The sequence below is a fragment of the Seriola lalandi genome, unplaced genomic scaffold (assembly GCF_002814215.2).
Source record: "Seriola lalandi dorsalis isolate HSWRI2012SDOR001 ecotype SW California unplaced genomic scaffold, Sedor1 jcf7180002052993, whole genome shotgun sequence".
Lineage (NCBI taxonomy): Eukaryota > Metazoa > Chordata > Actinopteri > Carangiformes > Carangidae > Seriola > Seriola lalandi.
Window position 1 is genome coordinate 386 of NW_019523546.1, and position 8,620 is coordinate 9,005.

Below are 8,620 nucleotides of genomic sequence, written 5' to 3' on the forward strand. Positions count from 1 at the left end.
TGTGTGTGTGTGTGTGTGTGTGTGTGTGTGTGTGTGTGTGTGTGTGTGTGTGTGTGTGCAGACCAGTGAACTACGTGTTGACGTGGCTCAGTGTGGTGGGTCCTGTGGTCGGTCTGGACGTCCCCCTGCAGTACTCCACCCAGCTCCATCCTGCAGCCTCTGTCTGCATGGACCCGGCTGATGATGACCCGGCTGATGATGACCCGGCTGATGATGACCCGGCTGATGATGACCCGGCTGATGATGACCCGGCTGTCTGGGCAGTGGATGAGGTTAAACTACGTTAGTAACAACTGTAACAGTGATAAAAAGCTCAGGTCGCTTCTGATCTGGTGGCTGTTCCCAGACCTGCTGTCTCTGTAATGAGCTGGACATCAGGGACAGTAAGAGCTGTTAGCATGATGCTAAATGTTTACTTCCTGTATGTATTTACATAAACTGACAGTAAATGACTTTGTGAACAGTCTGTTCGTGCTACATGCACAGAGGCAGGAAGTGACGGTGTGACCTCCACTGTCTGAAGTCTCAGCAGCTCAACATGGGCCGGTTTCACAAACATAGACTTTGACTGTGGCTGAGACACAACAAATAGTCAGATAGACAGTGAATTCTGGGTAAATTAGACTTTTTTTCAACATAAAAACTTGAATCTTCTCATGGTTGTTTCCCTCCTTCACTCAGACTAGTTTCAGGCTGCACCCAGTTTATCCAGAGTCTCAGGAAATATTTTGTTGAATTTTGTAATTTCTGTGTGAAGTCTTGAGTAATGTCCCTGACCATGACCTTTGACCTTCAGCCACCAAATTCTAATCAGTTCACCCTTGAGTCCTAGTAAATGTTTGTGATAAATTTGAAGTCGTTACTGAGATATCGTGTCCATGAGAATGGGACGGATTAAAAACCTGATTTGGAAAAAAATGGCCGCCGTCTCTAAAAGCTCTTTCCCTTCTCTTTGCTCTCTCCAGAACAATGTCAGCAAACCGCAAATTATGAGCCACGTTTTCTTTTCTTTTTTTGTTGTTGTTGGTTTCCACTGGTCAATGCAGGTGTCACTGATTGTTACCATGGTAACACTGGTCTTAGACCTGAGTTAGCCTGGGAGGAAGGTGCCTACTGTCTTTGTTTTGGTGAAACGCTCTGACTGACATCAGACTGATCTGGACCAACACTACAGCCCGGTCTGACATCTCTGTGGAACCGGACCCTGGTTTGACTGATGCCCTGGTCGGACCTCTGTGTCTCTGCAGGTGACATCATAAAGAGACGGTCTGATTCTGGTCTGTATGAAACGTGTCCTGACACGACGTCTGTTGACTCTGTGTCGTATGAATAAATGTGACTCGTAATAATCAGAACCTTTCACACAGAGAAACTCAGGCAGAGCTGCACTGATCTTCTTCTCACTGAAACACAGTCACACAGAGACATTCAGGACTCGTCCGTCCAGATGGACTGACTCCACCTGTGGATGATGGACTGTGTGTTGACGTCCCGGGGAAAGATGCACTAACGCTGCGGTTGTGACCAAAGACTTCACCTGAACTCGAGCGGGAAACACTGTGCACCTGGTGGCTGCTGCTCCGACCCGTGTTTGTCTCTTCTATGTTGCACTGAGCATCAACAGTATGAACGAATGCAAATAAACCTGAACCTGAACATGACGGTTTCACCTCCAGTCATTTATTGTTGCTCTTCCATTAAAGTTAAAGTTCTGATCTGTAACTTTCCCACATTGATATGTCTAAAAACGACCAGACCTCTGTTATATATATTTTTTTTAGAGATTTGTTCTTACATTTTCTCTGAACTTACTCTGTTAGCTATGCTAACATTTTAGCATCAACTGATCGCAGACTCAATGCTAACATGTAAACTCATTAGGCGACGTTCAAACGCAGCGGTTCAGTGTGAAACATCAAGGTGTAACTAACAACAATAACAACACACACTGCAGTTGGTCCTTTTCTTTTCTTTCTTTCTTTCTTTCTTTCTTTTCTTTGTGTTGTTGACTGATTCAGAGCTTAAGGTGAAACACACACACACACACACACACACACACACTCTGGACCTTCAGTGTGACATAGTGTGACAGTGCAGGAGCAGAGAGACGTCCGTCAGCCTGTATTGACTGACTCTCTGGTGCGGGTCCTCTGGGACGCAGTCGGGCCAGAACACTTAGGATATTAAAGTGAGGCCAACTTCAGTGGACCAGAGCTTTAAGTGATGCCATCAATTAAGCAGCATTGTGTGTGTGTGTGTGTGTGTGTGTGTGTGTGTGTGTGTGTGTGTGTCTGGCAGTGAAGTCAGACATCAGGGCAGCTTAGGTAAGAACAGCCTCCACTGCCAACCAGTGATGTCATGCTCCTGAAGTCCCAGTGGGTCTGAGAGTCCAGCAGGAACCAGTCCATTACCTCACAGGTTCAGATCAGCCGTTCAGTCTTTTTATCACCGTCATGTCCTTTAAATAATAATAATAATAATGATAATAAACTTTATTTAAAAAGCACTTTTCATACACAGGATGCAGCTCAAAGTGTTTTGACAAAGAGAAACGGAGTTAAAACAGGGAAAATAAAAACTAATAGATTTAAATGAGGGTGTTCCACAGTTTAGGTGCTCAGTGGGTGAAGGTTTTATTTTGGGAGACATTTAGAAGCAGTTTCACATTTGAAAAGAGATTGATGCTAACCTTTGTTCTGACTGTTTCTCTGATAACTCATGAACCAGACGTTCAGCAGGTTTTCACCAGCAGCTGAATCATCCTCAGAGGTTTCCTCCTCTCCACAACAAACACACCAGGAGATTAAAACCAGGAGAAACACTGAATAAAACACTTTACCTTCAAACATCAGAGATTCATCGACGCTCTTCAGGACAGAAAATCATGGTGACATTTCTGACTTTGGCGACCCCCGGTGGTAGTGACTGACACCACGGCAGACAGCGATGCAGACGGCTGCACGAGGTCTGTCCCTGGACTTCCTGAGGAGCAGCAAACGAGTCTCTCAAATTGAAAGCTTTTGTTTTGTTGTTAGGACACATCCGGGTGTTTCTGATCCGACTGTAGCGACGACGCTGCAGTGTGGTTAAGGTTTGGGTAGGTTCAGGGACTGACCGTGATTTAGGCGCCCCTTCGTCGCCATAGTTACGATAATAAACCTGCTGTTAAGGCTATGGATCGATGGCGGTCATGGGTAAACCATCTGTCCACCCCGCCCTCCTCTCTGTGTGTCCTCCTCCTCCCCTGCGTCATGACTCCCGCTGCCTCTAGAGAGCGCTGTCCCTTCACAGTAAACACCCGCCGCTCGGGGCTGAGGCGACCGGCGTTGCGGTTCTTCCCGGGAGCACAGTCAACCGAATAAGAGACCGGTATCATATCTACGTTACGGATCATACGTGAGGGTGAATGACCCGAGAGCGGAGGCAGTGGTCCGTGTCAGCTTTATGAGCTGCTGGTTTTATTGTTGAAATGAGGTCATCGTGTGAGGTCACAGACGAGCGCTGACGCTCTGTCTGACACCAGTTAATGACCAGTCCCAGTTTCTACTGGGCGTATATACTGGCTGATTGATGGATAGTCCAGCGCAGTTGTCCAGGTGTCCTTGGGACGCCCCCTCAACCGACTCATCATTGCATCCATAAAGAAGAACTACGACTGCTAATTCCAAAGCCATATATTTGATTTAGTGGATATCCTCACACCGCTGTTCTTTTTATACTCCTCTGTTTTTAGAGGCTTGCTTTATCAAACATCTTCGTCATATATCTGTTGCCTCACAGCACTTTGATCACTGATTATTGATGACACGTCTGTTGATAGAAGCAGAGAGCAGGTGAGGAGGGTTGGTGATAAAGTCTTTAATCATGTCTCAGTGTCTCATTCCTGCGGATCATTAAAGAAGAACTCAACAGCCCAATCACTAATAAGGCTGTCTGCGCTCAGGGTGCATTGTGGGTAATGTAGGCATTGGGGTTTTGACAGTGAAGACTAATGTGTGGAATAAAAAAAAAGATGATATGTGTTTGCTCAGGTCACTGATGGTTGATCACACAAACATGCGACGACATAAAACTATAAGTCAAGATATGTTATTAATAAGAAAATCATTTACACATAAAAATATAGAATTTTAATAAGCATGTTGTTTTAATGAAGTTTCAATTTACTACGAGTATTTCATACGTGTTATTAACTTAAAACTTATAACTTCATATATCCAGAGGATGGATATATGTCATAATAATATATCTTGTTATACGTGACACATCTGGTAACGTCACTCTTGATGTAGGGACATATGTGTCATATGTCATAAGCATTAAGCATGTCATAGGCATTACACTCATCAATTAACCTTAAGTGCATGTCTTTGGATTGTGGGACGAAGCCTGAGCACCCGAAGAGAACCCACAGAGGAACATGGAGAACATGCTAGCTGCACACAGAAAGGCCCCAAACCGGGATTCAAACCCGGAAGCTTGTAACTGTGAGGCAACAGCTCTAACCACTGGTCGAAAGTGCCACACCGTGAAAATGTCATAGTATTCATCGTGACACTTATGGGCTTATTCAACAGAAATTAAACTCATACTTTGATATATCCACCATTTTATGTTTACTCCTGTTAGCAACCTGACCGTTAGCAACCTGACTGCTAGCAACCTGACTGCTAGCAAACTGACTGTTAGCAACCTGACTGTTAGCAACCTGACTGACTGATAGCAACATGACCGTTAGCAACCTGACTGTTAGCAACCTGACTGCTAGCAAACTGACTGTTAGCAAACTGACTGTTAGCAGCCTGACTGCTAGCAAACTGACTGTTAGCAACCTGACTGTTAGCAACCTGACTGACTGATAGCAACATGACCGTTAGCAACCTGACTGTTAGCAACCTGACTGCTAGCAAACTGACTGTTAGCAACCTGACTGTTAGCAACCTGACTGACTGATAGCAACATGACCGTTAGCAACCTGACTGTTAGCAACCTGACTGCTAGCAAACTGACTGTTAGCAACCTGACTGTTAGCAACCTGACTGACTGATAGCAACATGACCGTTAGCAACCTGACTGTTAGCAACCTGACTGCTAGCAAACTGACTGTTAGCAACCTGACTGTTAGCAACCTGACTGTTAGCAAGCTGACTGCTAGCAAACTGACTGTAAGCAACCTGACTGCTAGCAACCTGACTGTTAGCAACCTGACTGCTAACAACCTGACTGTTAGCAACCTGACTGTTAGCAACCTGACTGCTAGCCCACAGAAGAACCCAGGGTTAGCTTGCTAGTTAACGCTAGCTAACATGGTTCAATAACCAGGTACCACTGTGATATTCCCACATGACGTGAGTCTTCAGATAGTCCACGCCCTTTCAGCCAATCAAATGCTAGCAAGCATCTAAATCGGTTGTCTTGGAGACGTAGCCTCTTGGAGGACACGTCAGAATGATCTAATTTGACTTCACTCCAAACAAAGTGTGAACGAGGTCACTCACATATTGGTAGGGACAATTCTGTCCTTCCAAAATATTCTTAGGGACATGTCCCCACCGTCCGTATGCAAACCTACAGAAATAACCACAGGTACGACCTCCTCCACTGGTAGCCGTCCTTCAGACTCAACACTAACTTGGTGAACAGGTGAGAGCCTGAACTCAGGGTCAATCTGCCTCACCGTTTCTGTTTCAGCTCACATCAATATCCGAATAATATCACAATGGTTTTCTTGTTTTGCAGATGCTGAGCCATGATTACACTGCTGAGAGAAAAGCTGCTTAGAGCGAAGTGAAGTGAAGGTGAAAGCTCACGGTGCTGAGAGCTGCAGAGAAACAACAGTTGGACAAACTGAGTCTCTGACTGAGGTCTGAGGACAGACCCGGGTCCAGACTCCGTCAGTCTTTACTCTGCTTTGTTAGTGGATGAGAGAGGAGTGAGATGAAATACAATTATCTGGAATGAAATCAGTCATTCACACAGACTTTAACTGATCAGCACTAATGTGACCAAAGAGATTAACTGTTGGATGACTGTTCATAAGCTCGGGTCAAATACTGACCTCTGTTTCCTATTAGAGGACTTTCAGGTTCTGGACAGTCCTTCATCCAGTGGGAAGACCGGGCTCCAACACTAGACCGACAAAAGAGGGTTTTATGGGAAATGTGTCCGGGAATTAGAGTCAAATCTGGCCACTAATGAGATTTCTTTTTATTTCCTAATCTTTCCTCCAGCCACCTCTCAGAGGATCAGGGCAGCACAAACAGCTTGAACCTCGTCACCTCACATCAACATCAGCATCAGACACACAGACAGGTGAGCTGTGATGTCAGAGAGACACGGACAGGTGAGCTGTGACGTCACAGTGTCTGTTTCCACTTTAAAGAAACGTCCACGGCACAGACACGTCCTGTCGGCAGTGGATCTGGGTTCGGCTGAACTGGTCTGGGAAGTCTCCTGAAACCAGGATGTGAAACAGGTCGTCTGAAAACTGAGTGTGTGTGAGACAGAGAGGTTCCACACTAACCCTCATTAACAGGTCAGAAATGTTAAGCAGTTTCCTTGTTGTTTTTCTCCGGGTGTACAGCGGCTCAGTCTAATCCCTGCAGGTTTAAGTTACAGGGACACAGAGGCTGCTGGACCGGAGGAGTCCAACATGTCTTAAAGGGACAGGAGGACACATGTCTCACCATCAGCTGAGAAGGCTGATATTAGTTTCATGTCTGTGTGACCAGCACACAGGTAATTCAGAGCATGTTTAGCCTAGCTTAGCACAAAGACTGAACCTCCTGACCTGTCTTTACAACTGATGAATGTTTTTACCTCTGAATTAACACTAAACCAGATTTCCCTGTTGTTTCCTGTTTTATTTTGAAACACACACCTCTCTTGTTGTTTAACTAAAATCAAACCACCACACCAAAGGAAATGAAACGTAACTGTAACAACAACATCTAATCCTCCATCGCCTCACTGCTCATGACTGAGAACCAGTGTTTGTAACATTAGATCTTATGACACTTTATGTTGGTAATGAAGTGACAAGCTAACACTAGAAATGAAAAGGCATGGTATCAGCTATATCAGCTAGCTAACATTACTTAGCTAAACTGTAACTGTAACTGTAAAGTGAAGTGTATTTAACAAGCTAGAAACTGCTACAACATTTACCTGCAGTCTACATCAACCTTCCAGCATCAACACTGAAGAACCAGCAGCTGCAGTTCCTCTAACGACCACTAGAGTCTGGCTCCAACAGTGAGTCAGTCCCCATAGACTCCCATGTTAAAATGTCCAACTTTACAGCAGAAATAAACATGTTTACAGCCTGGTACAAAAACACTTACGGTCTCTAGAGCTAATTTCCTCCTTCATGACACCTGTTTATATAACTCACCTGTTTATACAACTCACCTGTTCACATTTTATTAAGGACGAGGATTGAGGGCGTGGTCTCTTTGAGTGACAGGTGGGTGAGCGTATGCTCGCCACAAACCGTCATGAACCAAAGTCTCAGCTCCACACAGGCTCCTCCTCTTTGACCATTTTTGGATTAGCTGGGAGTTAAGGGGCGGAGCCAGACACTGCCAAGATGGCGACGGTGGAGCAGCTCACTTTGAGCTTCAGAAACCTGTGGGTGACATCATGTGAGGTGTGTGTGTGTGTCTGTGTGTGTGTGTCTGTGTGTGTGTGTGTGTGTGTCTGTGCGTGTGTGTGTGTGTGTGTGCGTGTGCGTGTGCGTGTGTAAGTGTGTGTGTGTGTGTGTGTGTGAAGGGGAGAGAGAGGAGACACAGGGAAGGTTGAAATAGAAAAAACACTTTTTTTTCTCTTTTTCTTTTTTATATCAGGGTCTATTTTCATCCATCACCACATTAGTGGTCAGATCAAACTGTCTGTTGCCATGGCAACGCCTAGGAGGAGACACAAAGGTGAAAAGAGTGAAGTGAGATGAGAGAAGAGGACGAGGACGAGGACGAGGACGAGGTGAGGAGAAACAAGAAAAACACCCACTCGTCTTTTTAAAGACAGGTGAGGGCAGAGGAGGTGAAGAGAAGCTGGGCTGTGGAAGGAGAGAAGAGAAACGAAGGCTGATGGACGGAGGTAGATATTGTGTGTCGTGTTGGTGCGTGAAGTGAGGTCAGCGTCCACTCAGTGACCACACACACTCTGAGGACTCAGGCTGCTCTCAAAGCCAAGACTCTTTAAATCACACTCTTACAAGACAAATATTCAATCTAGCAAATTGTCCCTCCACACACACACACACACACACACACACACACACACACACTTTGTCCATCTCATTTATTGATCAGTCTTAATTAGGATGTTGTGTTCAGGGTATTTGAGGTGAAGTTGTTGTGGTTGTGTCGTCTGTCTCAGGTAAAGACCAGAGGAACCGGCTCTTCACTCTGACGCTCTGAGTGCGACAGGTTTGGTGTTTGGTGTTTGGTTTTGGTCGGTGTGTGTCTCAGGGTTTGATGTGACCGAATGTAAAAGACTCAAGTATTTGTGAATGTGGTGAACACCGGCTGGAGGGCGGCTCTGTAATCCTGACCTGTCTGACCCACAGAAACACTCGACCCACAGTCGCAGCTCAGATACATTTGTTCAGGTTGATCTC